General features: G+C 40.3%; 1 protein-coding gene across 4 annotated transcripts in view; it reads left to right on the forward strand.

Annotated features, from left to right (window-relative positions):
- The window catches only part of LOC146372860 (leucine-rich repeat and fibronectin type III domain-containing protein 1-like protein), a 393,992-nt gene that overhangs the window by 75,609 nt on the left and 304,100 nt on the right, over positions 1-14,283 (forward strand). For all 4 annotated transcript variants that reach the window (XM_084950758.1, XM_084950759.1, XM_084950760.1 and 1 more), the window contains exon 2: positions 8,198-8,237. The gene's annotated coding sequence lies outside the window, so the exon portion shown is untranslated. The remainder of the gene's footprint in view (positions 1-8,197; positions 8,238-14,283) is intronic.

Below are 14,283 nucleotides of genomic sequence, written 5' to 3' on the forward strand. Positions count from 1 at the left end.
CAGACCCATACAGTTTACAAAGGTACTTCATACACATCCAGTTTCAAACTGCCTCCATCTCAGTGCCTACCCTGCACCCCCTGCAACACACCCAACGCTGCGAGTTAATGGAAGCTGTCCTCATAATGGTCTGTGCACTCTGTGATACTTTAGTGACTAGGACATATGCTGTAAGGATCTGTTAGAACAGTTAACATGATGTCCCAGCCATACACAAAATTCCAACAAATCCACACAATAGATTCATTATGATTTTAACATTTTCAAATCTAAAATCGCTACTTTTGTTTGTCTCAGAATGAAGTTTGTACCGGAGTAGACAGGTGATCCTTTCTTCAGTTTGCTTAAGGGTTTCTCTGCAACCAACAGAAATGTGTAGTAAACACATAATCGAGTCGATTACAGTGTTTACAGCCTCTAAGTGTTATATTCATACCACCAATAGGCAGGTCAGCTCCAGGGTAGCCACAGCGGGGGACTATTATGTCCTCTATATAGCAGAAAACTTTAAGCACTGTACATACACTGAGAAGTTAGGATGAAATAATCATGTGAAAAGAAAAGGGGTGGTGGGACTTTGCAAGCTCTCTTTTCATACCACCATGCAGGATGAGTTCTGGAGGAGGTCAGAAAATGAGAATAGAGGGGGAATGTATGTGAAGAAGAATAGAGCTGAAATGTGGCGTGATAGAAAGGCAGGGGATACGTGTATGGAGAGAAAGGCATGTATTTTACACAGGTGACGCAGAGGCCATGGAAACAGATAAGGAAAAGAACAGAGTCCAGCTGCATTCACACTCTGGCTTCGGGAGGCTCTTACTCTGTTGATTGTTGCATTTATGAGCTGCAAACAACGGCTCATTGTGAGACGGTTCGTTCAGACAGGCTCGAAGATGAAATTCATCATGGCTCTAATTAATACGTTTTCATACCCATCTGTGTAGTGAAACACTAAAAGCAGAGCTTTTAATGTGGTCACTTTCAGCCTGCACCTGTCCCCTTCCACCTGTTCCATTGTCAGTGCCAGGGCTAACTTCATAACTGCAGTGAATATTCATGCCTGGCCACTTTCACTGCAGTACAACAAAAATAAGTGCCTTTGTTACATCTTACAGTACTTTTCCCCTGCTAGCAGTTGTTGCTACTTTCTGTAATGCAGCGGTCCCCAACCCCCGGGCCTCGGACCGGTACCGGTCCGTGAGTCGTTTGGTACCGGGCCGCGAGAGTTGAGGCTCAGGTGTGAAATGTATAGTTTTCAGGGTTTTTATCGGTTTTCAGCGTTATTTTGTTATCGTTTTTATCGTTAACTCTGTTTTCCTGGGTCTTTTCACGTGTGTTATGAATAAATTTTCTTTTTTTCGGTACCGGTACTAGTTTTATTTTGTTGTATTTATCCGCGACACCTTAAAGGCCGGTCCATGAAAATATTGTCGGGCATAAACCGGTCCGTGGCGCAAAAAAGGTTGGGGACCGCTGCTGTAATGGACTGCTCAGACAGTTTCTCGTACCATAACCAAAAAAGTTTCATAATCCAAACATTGTATTTTAAAGAAACTTTCCTGTAGAAATATAGGATGCGTATATATTTTATTGATATTGGAAACAAGTATTTGATTAATTATCAGTAAATTTTTACATTAAAGATGTCAAATATATATCCAAAATATTGGGAAACCCCTCTGTTACAGCAGCCAAAACAGTAACACAACCAACAACAAAATAAAGTATTAGGTTCATAAAGTAAAGCAGCTCAATGAAACAAGAATATGACAAAATAAAATAGCTCAATAAAGTGAAGTTACTCAAGTAGAAAATAGCTTAATAAAATGAAACGGTATCAAAATAAAAATAAAGTCGCTCGTTAGGGAAACAAATCTAAATAAAAACAATCTGGCAACGGCTCCATAAAGTAAAACAGCTCAATTACAAAATAAAGGAAAGGAATCAAATAGGGCTGCACGAAAGATCGTTAGAAAATCCCGATCTCGATTCATACTTATGTGCGATCTCATTTCCAAATGACAACGATTTAAAAAAAAAAAAAAAAAAGACAACGACGATTGTACCGCATTTTGATCCGGGACGTAATCTGCAAGAAAACAAGCGCTCACTCTTCCTGCTCAACAAATGACAAGGGCGGAGCCTTATACCACGTGATACAGAAGCTGTGCCGTGTGATGCTAAAATTAGCAGGGAAAAAACAACGGAGAGCACGTCAGGGATGACGAGAAAATGACAGGAGAAAATCCGTCCCGGTCAACCACCCAAACATCAATAACGGGAACCTTATACAGCGCTTCCCTATACCCGACGAACTCCCGCAGGCACAAAGACATTACGGAGGCTATCACTTATCACCTGACCAAAGATATGACTCCCATCAACACTGTGCAAAACGAGGGATTTAGGAAAATGATCAACACCCTAGACAAACGCTACACAGTGCCGTCCCGCAACTATTTTTCTATTGTTGCACTACCTGCTCTATACACGCAGTGTCGAGCAACGGTGGAGACGGAATTTCAAGCAGTACAACATTTTGCGGCAACGACAAAACGTGAGACATTTGTTGTTTTTATGTTTATTTATTGTTTTTATGTTCAGTCTCAACTGTTACGAAGTTGATGTGCAGTTAATAAGTGCAATAAATATTTATACTGGAAAAGAAAATCGTGAGAGAATCGTGATCTCAATTCTAAGCCAAAAAATCGTGATTCTCATTTTATGCAAAATCGTGCAGCCCTAGAATCAAAGTAGCATACTAAAAGTAAAGTAAGTGGCAGATGGCAATAAAGCGTCTCAGTATATTCAGTGTAAAGTGCAGTGAGCAGTGCAGGGTGGCATGAGAGTACAGACAGGCTATCTATCAGGCAGCTGTTTGCAGCATTCACCTTTATGATGTCACAAAGTAGCCATATCACAGGTTTTTATCACCTTGGACTCGTTAATATTTTGCAACATTTTACAACCTCAAGTATGGAATTAACAACAGATTATAGACGGTTAGTGTGCACAGTCCACACCTATGATCAGTGTTGACATACAGGTTTGTATTAACAGCTTCATTTGAAGGACTAATCTGTGTGCTTTTCCTGCTTTACCCAAGCAAAGATAATCAGCTGGAGAGGCACAGCGAAGATCGGGGGGGGGGGGGGGGGGTTCACGAGCTCCAGCTCTGTACAGAGACTGGCTGCTGTGACAGGATGATAATAGTAATGACTCACAGTTGTGGCCCCATGTCATATTACGCGGGTCTTTAAGAAGGATTTATGTACCCTTCATTAGCGAAAGCATTCCCTGAGAGGGTATGGACGGTGTTTGGGGCTGCGATTGTCTCGCCTTTGAAACGGTCACTTAACAGGACAATTCTGTCATTTACTGTCTTTAAACTGACTTTGATGCGTCAAGATGGCAACAAAACAGCAATAAGACAGAGTCTGTGTATCAGGGGTTTTTTTCAGCTGGATTGAGTTGACACTTACAATCTGTTCACGACTGTATTGCTGTTAACTGTTATAAAGCTCGACCCTGTGTGTGGTCCTGAGAACTGAGATTATAACTATTCACCCTTTCAGAACCTGAAATCTGTGTTTAACAGCTGATCTGAACGATATGTAGACGAACATGAACCATTACTTTCAGATCCTGAGCCAGCCGTGTGTTAACAGAGATACTGTTACGGTGTAATGTGCATAAATCCACGTATCACTCTGGGTTTTTCTGCAGTGTGTGAATTAAATTAGAGTTGCACTTAGAAAGCCCAGATATGATGGAGGGATGTTACACATATGGTTTGTTGGCTTTGCAAATGATGGTGCAGCTGCTATAATGTGGTGACAGAGAGGAGCAGCGAAAGATCAACCCCAGCCATCATTAACTCATTCGATCACAGTTAGAACTTCAAATCCACGATGCCGTACTTCATGCAAAGTGTCTCAGAACAGAATCTCGGAAAGTTTGTTGTTGATTTGGGTAAATCACTTGCGTCAAACATTTGGGTTTAAAAAAAAAAACAGAAAAGCTGACGCACTTCAGGAAGGCAGAAATAAATCTCAAAGCTGGTTGTTTCGTTCGTACATTATACTACTATATTGTAGTATAATAGTATAATTGTAATTCTTTAAACTGAGCTTTGGCATGTGGACATCATTTCAGATTATTTACTATTGAACTTGCGCGGCAATATTTAAAGGCAGTGCTAAGTGGATGGGTGATTTAACTCATAAACACATGATAATGTATGCTGTTACATTTGAATTTGAATGTCTGAAGAGGAAATGGTGTGTGTGAATATTGTGCATATTAATTTAACACTCAGACATTAACGTAACACATTAACACAGTCTTATTAATGGCTGAATTTTGCCTGACGTATGTAACAGCACCTATCGAAGTAAATACAAGAAAAAAAAGCAACATGAATGTTGCTATGTCTGTTCAATTTCAGTTCAGTTTGATTTTATTTATATTGAGCCAAGTCACAACAGCTATGCACACTACTGAGAAAAAGACAGGTGAGAGTCTGTGAAGGTTCTCAGTCATCCAGGTCATCATAGTGTAAGGAGCTTGGAAAGAAAAGCGTCTGGACCTCTTTAAATTGCTTGAAGACGTTTCACCTCTCACCCGAGAAGCTTCTTTAGTTATAGGGTCAAATGGTGGAGAGTCCACCATTTGACCCTATAACTAAAGAAGCTTCTCGGTGCATGTAGCACACACACACTTCGTAATTTGTTTACAATATAAGAAGCGCACATGTGTGTGTGTGTGTGTGCGCTTGGGCCTGCCTGCCTGTCTGTTGGTTCAAATGCTAATACATTCATGTCTCAGCACTTCTCTTGTTTACTTCTTTACTTATACTTGAAACTATACACCATCATCAGCATAAAAACTTTCCGTGCTGCATGCCATTAGCCCATATAGCAACTTTTATATTTAAAAGGAAAACCACACAATAATTTTCTATTAGTCCTCCCTTGAACTCATATCTCCTCCAGCTCAGCTACTTAGCATCAAAGTGTGCTCGAACTTTTTAGAGCCTTCCTTTTTAGCCATAGTCTTTTAAAGGGGCCTCAGCAGTAATGACACCACACAGAGGAAGATTTAATAGAATATGGACTGTATGGGTTGTGTAGAAGGTCCACAGATAATTGTATTAGACAACCATAGCCATGCTTCCTTCACAACAATGCACAGGCTTGGCCCTGGTCCACTCTGAAGTTTAATGTGAAGGCCCTGACCTGGTGACATCTGCAGCGCTTCGGGCACCAAGTGTGTTTGTAAGGAATCTGTTATTTTTTCTGTATTAAGGCACAAAATATAGTAGCTGGTGGTGGATGCTACTAGAAACACATTTCGTGCAACATGTAAACAGATTTCAGCCTAATCTGTGTCTTTTTTGTGTGTGTTTTTAATTCTGTCCTGTCTGGCAGCTTTTGCAATCAGACTTATGATCTTAATGCACTTGTTGTGCCAAACATGTCTCGCTTTTCCAAGATCAGTTCTTTAAATTCTCTGTTAGCTCCTCTTGTTTGTGTCTTTCTTTTATCCGCTTATTTCTTCATTTCCATTTGTGTTATTTCAGTTATTACATTATATGTGGTATACAGTATGACAATGTCTAAGGCAGGACAGGCAGGAAAGGAGAAAAAAAGGTAGGGATAATATGTAATAAAAGGATAGAGTACAAATAGAAATGCACACTATATCGCCAACTGCAACACAGAAAAAAAATTGGAAATGCTTCTTCTGGTGTGTGTGTGTCTGAGTATGAAAAAGAAAGAGAGACAGAGAGTGTCAAATGTGAGTGTGTGTCTTTGTCATGAAATGTACTTGAAATTGAGAAGCTACAGTAACGCCAACCAGGAGTCAAAGGCAGATAGCGATGGATCCACGAGAACCGGGCCATGCGCAGCCCCCAGGAGTACCCAAGACCTAAGGCCATACATCTCGATATCGGCACACCCATCCCAGCAGGAGAAAGAGAGAGGCTGCAGGTGTGAGCCGAGATCAGGGACCCATGCAGGGCTCCAGGCAGTAAGGAACCCTCCCCCTGCCACCCGGGACCACCAAAGGAGCACATCAAAGACTACACTAGAATATCCAGCCATGCTCTGTAGCCTGATCTGTGTTGCTTGGGACACTTTCACTTTAGTTATGGCACAAGAAAATGGTGCCATGATGTCAGCTTGGACCGGGTTATGACCTGGAATCAATCAAGGTCAAATGTTTTGCCAAATAACTGCTCCTCTCCAAGTAAAGAAAAACTTTGATGGACCTTATATAGGCGCTACTTCTCCAAATCTCAGAAAGGCATATTGTAAAGTTGAATTGTTTAAGTAAGTAAAAAAAAATATTCATCTGAGCAGAGCAAGCAATACTTACTCTGGGAAATATGTGTCAATTAAAACATGCCAAACTGAAAGCTTACATCCCATAAAGGATGTTGATTGTTTGCATCCAGCCTGTAAAATACTGCCACCTGGTGGCCACAGTTGGTTATTGTCTCTGGAGGCTAGCTTGTGTCTGAGCCACTGGAATGTGTAGTTGTTGTCATTTTCATGGGCATGGCAGCATTCACCAGTATTTAAACTCTAAAATCGATCTCAGTGTTAGTACAAATACATTCCTGTTATTCATACGTTGAACTCGTTGGCTTTAATAAAGTTTCTTGTGTCTTGGTTTTATTTTAACAGCAGCTGTTTTTCTGTTATGTTATTGCTCAATTATAAGACGATAAAAACCACTCGGGAGGGTCACCAACAATCACCAACATCCTGATTAATGGCAGTGGGTGTTACCTCAAAATAAGGCTGAATTACTTCTGCAGTCAAACACCTGGAAGCCTTAGCTTTAACCCCATGATCAAAAAAACCAACAAACAAAAAGACCAACTTTCCCTGTCTTTGTTCCTCGAGGCCCTCCAGCCTGGCTCCATTATTAATACACTTATCTGCTAAATGCTTTATCCATCCTTTACCCAACTTAGTTTAAATCAAATCCCAAAATGTCCCCATCTCCAACCTCATCTCTCTTGTGCATTTTCTGTTCTTGCAAAAAGATCTCATAAGTACCAAAACACACGCAAATGTCGAGCACTCTGTGACGTTAGCGATGCTATCTTGAGATCAAAGTAGCTGGCTGCCTTTTATAACTCAAGTAGTCCAATTTCATTCAGAAGCAGACACCCCGAGAAGGCTTTTGATAATCTACACTGTCTGATGAGATTTCCATTGAAATAAGTTAGGAAGAGGAAAGGAAAGATACAGAACAGGGAAGTAAATCTGAGAGACGAGGAAATGGGACAATTGAAGGAAGAATGATGGGGGAATGGAAGAAGACGGCACAAGAAAGAAGACAAAATGGAGAAAAGAAGTGGAGACGAGAAGCTCTGTAGTTAAAGCTGATTGATCAATCTATTTTTGCTCATTTTTTGAATTGCTTCTGTCGCAGCCTCTTTGCTCCGTGTCTCCCTGAATCACACTCCGTCTCTCATGCCCTCACTGTCCCAGTGTTTATAAGTCATCTGTCAGATAGGCAGACGTGTAGATGGAACAAAACTCGTCCCTGTAATCTATTCTGCTGTTTTTGCCAACATTGATTCCTTCTCCTGCATGATGACTTCCATTTGTCAGCCGCCTCTGCGTCTTTAAAATGAATCCATTTGCCTCTGAGTTGCTCCGTTTCTTTATTGCGAAGAGATGCAGTTTGGCAACAAATGCTAAAAGATGAAATGAGAATTGGTGTCGTGATGACTCAGTGGGTTCAACTATATTCTCGCAACATCAAATCTGACTCATGACTTCCTCTGCATGTCAGCTCCCTCTTCTGCCCTTCCTTCTCGCTAACTGCCATAATAAAAATATAATAGGAATGGGGGTAAGACGCCCGCTTTAATTTGTTTAGACCACAGCTTGAGTGCTGCTCTTACAGCCGAAAGATCTTTGCATCAGCTGGAAAATTTGTCATTAAAAAAATCAGTTCATGAGGAATCACAGTAAATAATCAAATGTGTTTAAGCCTTGTGATGTTTTCATTAATCTACTGAAAGGAGCAACAGTAAATGGATCTGCTATTCTATGTGTATGTGCAGCTTGATATGTCAATGTGCTTCTGCTCCGTGGGTTTGAAGTATCGATCACAACATTGCTGCCGTACCTGATAAAGTGATAATAAACTAATTCTGAACTTCTTGTTTCAGGTGTCAGGAAGGACTGACAGTGGAACCAGATGACAGAAAGGTCAGTTTGAAAGCTTTTTTTTCAATCGCAACTTATTTTTTGTCACCAGCACAGGAAGGAGACTCTCCCTCCTTTGACCTTGTTCCTGTGGACAGACCCTGGGTCCGTTCAAATAAAACAAAACAAAACACATAGAAAGTATGGAGCAGCAAACTGGAGGAGAAAGAAAAGACATGTCAGCACTTACTGAGGAGATGAGTGTTTGAGAGTAATGCAAAAGAAGCATTTTGAGATCACATGTGGCAGCTACTCATTAGATGGACTTTATAGCAAACATTTTCACAAACCCCCCCCCCAAAAAAACCCAATCCAAATGCTTGCACACCCACACACATATAATGTCAACCATTGACAGGCCAGTATGAGCGACCGTGCACCATCAGGTCAGAGTGGACAATATCTACAAGTAGGACAGGCTGCAGGAGTGAGACAGCCCTCGATCTGATCATAGTGGCTTCTATGTGAAACTGCATCCACTCTGCGGCATCTGCTGTGGGGCCCAATCAAACCACAGATACGACGCATAAAGGATTTCCTTTGCAAACAACTGATGCAGTTTTAATAAGCTAATTAATGAAGCTGTAATCTGTCACTTAAGGGCTGTTTAAGCAGCTGAGCCACTTTAGCTCTGATTATGCTTCATCACCGATCTGATGGTGAATTTTCCCATAAAGGAAACTCATCAAGATTGGAATATAAATATTTTTAAGCATTTAAGTAAGGGTTAATTTGCTTAAGCATAAGTGGATGTTTGTTTATCAAATGGTCATAAATAACAGAAAATGTTATGTAAAGTAACACAGACTTATTACCATAACACAATTGTCAAAATTATTGGTGTGCAATGAATTTGCAGTTTTGTTGTCTTTGAAATGGTTTGTGTGAAGATGGAAGTCGGGCTGCAGCCAGTTGCCATCTTCAAAGGGGCTTTGGTGCAAGTCAGCAATTAAATGGCAGTGCAGAGCCATCAGTGTAATATCAGTTTATGACTGAAAGGAGTGACGCTGGCAATAACATGCAAACTGTTCACGATTATACATGATTCACTACGATACATTGTTGAAACTCTCAGATCTGTTGCATAAACAGAACAATTCACATTACCTACTCAGATCTAGAGTCCTGCTCATATATTTGAAACAAATCCATGTTAATCGCCTCTTGGGGATAAATAAAGTCTTTCTGATTCTGATTCCGATCAAAAGATAACCAATGACGTCGCTGTGTGATTTTTACTCTAATGGCACTGAAATGATTTTATAGCTCAGAGACATTTTATAGGCTAATTGAATTATATTCAGGTCATGTACGTGTCCCCCCCACACATTATATTCTTATCTCTTCTCTATTGTTTTGCAGTTAAACAGAAGTCCAACACATCAGGGTAGTTTTTTTTTAATTTTACATTTGTTATCAGTTCAAATGCAGGCTCCAGACTTGTTGAGGAATTTTGGAACATTCAGATTTAATGAGAATATCAGCACAGCGTGATGCTTCTACATGTTTAGATGATACATTTACACACCAGCTCAGGCATGTCAGACACATCTGTGTACATATGGCCCTGCTGTTGTGCATGTGATTGATGTGATTATGAGCTACTGCCCCTGCTGCCTGGGAACATGTAGGGCTAAATTTGACAACTATGTGAACTCCACATGGAAGCTATTTGAAATACAGTCAGACTTGAGGACCACTGCAGATTTTAAAGGCCTGGTCAAACTTTGATTCATTGTGATGAACATCAGCATGAACTATTTAGAGTGCTATTAATAATCCATCTTTAATTTGTCTTTAAAGGAAAGATAGAGCTTTCTCCATCTCCATGTTGAAATGTAGTCAATTAGACAAACATGAAATTGAAGTACTCTCCAATATATCTCTATTGTGCAGGGCCAGTAATATGATTTTATGAATGCAATACTCATAAATCTGCAGTCAAACTACCATTTGTGTTCCCCTGTCCACATAACAGGAGACAGTTTTGGCTGTGTTGTTGTTGCAGTAAATGCAGAAATGCTCCACTGTCAAAGAATCAGATTGTTAATTTACTTTTTTTTAACTTTAAACTTCTTTAAAAATGATTTTTAACCATCAGCTGCCTGATCCAAGTTGAAGTTTAGACTTTAAACTTCTACGTGTATGATAGCTGCAGATTTATCATCCTGGGTCTTAGATGACAACAAACATGCACCTCCAATAAACAGCCCGAACTTAAACACAGCTATTTTACCTTTAAATAAAAAGACTGAGGGAGGTGATTAATCATCTCTTTATTGCTGAGTCTTTAAGTTTACCTTCCCCTCTGCTCTTTTCAACAAATCTTCTTTTTATATCAGCCGTGCAAAAGTGTCCTGCATGCGTTTTACTTTGTTTACTCTATACATCCCCCTATAGTACTTGACTGTTTGTAGTCTGATAGTGCCTATGTACTGAACAGAGATGTGAGTCATCAAGAAGGTTGGTACACACTGCTTCCAGTCCCTGATGACCAACTCTCTGTGTTTAGGGAGTGGTTGTTCACTGGGCACCATCTCACCACATTTTGCACCTCCACTCTGTAGACTGATTCATCATTGATTGAAGAGAAACTGGTGCCAAACTGTGATGATGCTTTGACAAGAAACTGAGGATCCAGTTACATATACTGGTGAGCTGAGATCCAACTGGTGCAGTCTGTGGGTGAGCAGTATTAAAGGCAGAGCTGCTGTCTACAAATAGCATCCTAACATATGTGACCCGTTCCTCTTGATGAGTCAGGGCTGTATGGAGAGAGGGATGGTATCCTGTGATGTGATTGCAGAGAGGTAAGGATATTGGCCTCGATGTGGGAGAGGACCAGTCTTTCAGTTTCAGTTTGCTTTCTCTGGCACTGGAGCATCGATGGCTGACTTGAGGCATGCATGGACCGTTTCCACAGATAGGAATAAGTTAAAGATACACAGATTTTAGTCCTGGATCTCCATCTGGTCCAGCAGTTTTCCATGGCCTGGCCTTGCAGAGTTTAGTGTGGGAGACTCGGCATGCTCTGTGGTTGTTATCTTCGTAAGTGGAGTGTGGTTACTGGAGTAAAAGTGGGCAACAAAAGTGCTAAGTGTTGTGCCTTTGTGGTCAGTTAATGGCTGTGATGCTTTTCCACATGCCCCTGGTATCATTGCTGTTAAAGTGATCCTCCACACACTTCCTGTAGATATCTCTGAACTTTTTTTTATACCTCTTTTTTTTTTACTTGACCTGGTAACACTGCAGGCTGTGGGGATCTCAGAGTTATGCTTTGTGAAGGGATTTCACCTCTTTGTTCATCCATGTTTCGGTATTTGGGATGGATTTTATCTTTTTGTCCATGATTATTCAGATAGTAGCACATGTAAGAAGAACAGTGGATGTATATTCCTCCAGTTCTATCTGTGTGCTCTGTGCAGCTTGCTGAGCAAACAGTTCCCATTGTGTTTGTTCAAAACAGTCCTGGAGTTGTTGTTTCTGCACAGCTCTGTGTGCGGCCATCAGAAACAATGGAAGATGGTCAGAGTTGCACGAGTTGGCGTAGGGAGGCCTTGTAGGGGTCGTTAACATTGCTGGATGGTTTATTCCAGCTGTTTGTTGCCTTGGTAGTGCACTGCACATGTTGATCTGTCAACAGTATTTCCTGTTTCTGTCAGGATACTCTTAAAGTTAAAGGAAATGTTTGCAAATTTCACCACTTTTTAGTAATTCCATGCGTCTGTATAAACACTTCATGCTTTTGTACTGTGACAGAATTAAAAGCACAGATAAAGAACAAATGAAGAAAACATAAGAAAGTGCTTAAGTGCTGCGTCTGGACACACCAACGCACTGATAAAACCACAGATATCAAATTATTTCTGCTTAATAGTTGAACATCCTCCAAATGTTGTGATTTGGTGATTTCTGCCAGAGAAACGCACATGATCACAGAAGATAACAGTGAGCTTCTCAACTCACTTTGTTTGTTTTGGAGAATGCCCTGGATACCAGAAATATGATAATAATTGAAGATTAATACATTTTTCTCTATTCTGATCCCAGAATCTGTGTTTGATGGGTGGGGGAGCCTTTCACACACTGCCCTACAGTAGTGGTGATGCTGGAGGCAGTGGAGGATTTATGTAGAAAAGCACAAGTTTATGTAAAAATTGTAGCTACATAAGAAAATTACTTTGCAGGAATCTTGTTGTCTTTTTATATGAGCTCTGCCATAATGTTTTGTGCATTTTTATGCTACTAGGTTTTAAACTTGCACATCAGTGACATTAACACTTCACAGTCAATGATCTCTTGTGGTCAATATGTAAGCAAAGACGCAAACAGTAACTGAAAAACAAGCCCTGATGCAAACGCCAGAGTGAAACCGTTTGGACTTAAACATCTTTATTAAAGAGGGAGCAGTGGAGAAAGAGAGTAATTAATTCACTGTTAGCTTGCTTAGTGGGACTACAGGGAGGGAGTTAAACAGATGGATCATATGATGCTTCATTGCCCCAATATGTGAGTGCTGTGTTTAGCTACGGTGCCCTGGAGAAGTTTATTTATTCATGGAGGCCTTTATGGAAGAATCTTATAGATACTGAAAGGAATCTGTTACTATTTTAACAGATATGAGTTTTGACATGACTAGGATTATGGAAGTTGATCAGTATTATTTTTGTTTTTTAAAAGAAGAAATGATGAGTAAAAGATGACGTTTTAGTCCAACACCAGGCTGGTTATACAGGAGGAATCTGAGGCCACCTGGTTGTTGAACATAGACATATGTTGATGTGATTAAACTCCTCACTGCTCACCTAGAAAACACCCAACCCTCATTACATCCATTGCAGTTTGGCTTTCGGGCACATCACTCCACAGATACTGCCCTGTGTATGTTAGTGGAGAACTTGAAGAGCTTGCTGGACAAGAGTCCCTGTGTTGGAGCTGTATTTTTAGATCTGAAGAAGGCTTTCGACTCTGTAAACCATCAGATATTGTTGTCCAGATTGACTCAGTTTAATATCTCCAGTCAGGCTCTTCAGTGGTTTGCCTCATATCTCTCACACAGGAAACAGTGTGTGGTGTTGGATGGGGTTAAATCTCCATATTTAGACTGTGATACAGGGGTTCCTCAAGGATCTGTTCTTGGGCCGTTATTGTTCTCTCTTTTTATCAATAACTTACCTGAAGTCTGTCCAAATATATTTACTCAAATGTATGCGGATGATGCAGTTATATATACGCAAGCAAATAGTGTCCAGAAGGTGGCAAAAGATCTTACAGCTGCTTTAGCATTAATGCATAGCTGGTTGGAGGACTCATGCCTAATGTTGAACACCTCAAAAACTGTCTGTATGTATTTTTCAAAACGCCCCTTAAACTTGAAGCAGTCAAACATATTCCTGGATGGAGTAGAGCTTGAATTAGCTCCAGAATTTAAATATCTTGGGGTCATTCTAGACCCAACATTATCCTTCAAGAGTCACATAAATAAAGTGTCCCAGGTACTTAAATTTAATAATCGAAATTTTAATCATATACGTAATAATTTAACTATGAATGTTGCAAAAACGTATTTTTACTCAATGATCATCTCTCATATGGACTATTGTTTGACGTCCTGGTCACTTGCTTGTCCAACAACACTTAAAACTATTGAAAACATTTATAAAAGAAGTTTAAAACTACTTGACAAAAAACCGACTTCCCACCACCACTGTCGTGTGTTAAAAAAACATAAATTACTGAACTTCAAACTTATATATTAAACACACTCTTTCACTGAACTTAAAAGAGTGTGTTTAATATATAAAGTCTTACACTCCCTTGCTCCACCAGACAGGACCACTCGAGCTACAATCCGAGGAGACTTGTTTATACCCCACAGACGGACAGCATTTGGGCAGAACGTCCTTTCTGTCCAGGGTGGCCATCTGTGGAACAGTCTTCCTCAACCCATTAGAGAACGCTCTACATTCATTTTGTTTAAGGCAAAGGTTAAAAACTGGTTATGGACAAATCATGTATAAGTTGTATAGTTTTAATGTTTTATTTGGGA

Source organism: Perissodus microlepis, chromosome 14, assembly GCF_051167445.1.
Source record: "Perissodus microlepis isolate ML-2025 ecotype Zambia chromosome 14, ASM5116744v1, whole genome shotgun sequence".
Lineage (NCBI taxonomy): Eukaryota > Metazoa > Chordata > Actinopteri > Cichliformes > Cichlidae > Perissodus > Perissodus microlepis.